Source organism: Oncorhynchus kisutch, linkage group LG14 (genome assembly GCF_002021735.2).
Source record: "Oncorhynchus kisutch isolate 150728-3 linkage group LG14, Okis_V2, whole genome shotgun sequence".
Classification (NCBI taxonomy): domain Eukaryota; kingdom Metazoa; phylum Chordata; class Actinopteri; order Salmoniformes; family Salmonidae; genus Oncorhynchus; species Oncorhynchus kisutch.
In genome coordinates, this window is record NC_034187.2 from 5,207,125 (window position 1) to 5,208,189 (window position 1,065).

Consider the following 1,065-nt stretch of genomic DNA (forward strand, 5'->3'; position numbering starts at 1 on the left):
GGCTGTGGTGAAGGAGAGCCCACAGGCTTTGGTAGCGGGCCGTGTCAGTGGCACTGTATTGTTCTCAAAGCGAGCAAAGAAGTTGTTTAATTTGTCTGGGAGCAATCCGTGATTGTCTGTATATCCTGCCACATACATCTCATGTTTGAGCCGTTGAATTGTGACTTATTTTGTCTCTATACTGACGCTTTGCTTGTTTGATTGCCTTGTGGAGGGAATAGCTACACTGTTTGTATTGTCATGTTTCCAGTCGCCTTGCCATGATTAAAAGCGGTGGTTCGCACTTTCAGTTTTGTGCGAATGCTGCCATCAATCCACGGTTTCTGGTTAGAGAAGGTTTTAATAGTCACAGTGGGTACAACATCACCGATCCACTTGCTAATAAACTCGCTCACTGAGGCTACCCGGGAACATAACCCAGTCCCACGTGATCAAAGAAATCTTGAAGCGTGGAATCCGAATGGTCAGACCAGTGTTGGATAGACCTGAGCACGGACATTTTCTGTGTAAGTTTCTGGCTGGGAGCTACAAAATGGAGTCATGGTCAGATTTGCCAAAGGGAGGGGTGGGGGAGGGCTTTGTATACATTGTGGAAGTTAGAGTTGCAATGATCCAGAATGCTACCAGCACATGCAACACATTCAATATGCTGATAGAATTTAGGAAGCCTTGTGGTTGAATCTGTGTTTGAAATTCACTCCTCGAATGAGGGACCTTACAGATGTGTGGGGTACAGAGATGAGGTAGTCATTCAAAAATCATGGTAAACATTATTATTGCTCACAGAGTGAGTCCATGCAACTTATTATGTGAATATGTTAATTAAGTATTTCATTTTTTTTCAACTGATTGACTCAAGACATTTCAGCTTTTCCTTTTTAATGAATCTGTAAACATTTCTAAAAACATAATTCCACTTTGACATTATGGGGTATTGTGTGTAGGCCTGTGACAAGAAAAAAAAATCAACATTTATTCCATTTTAAATTCGAGCTGTAAATCAACAAAATGTGGAAAAAGTCAAGGGGTGTGAATACTTTCTGGGGGCTCTGTAAATGAAACATA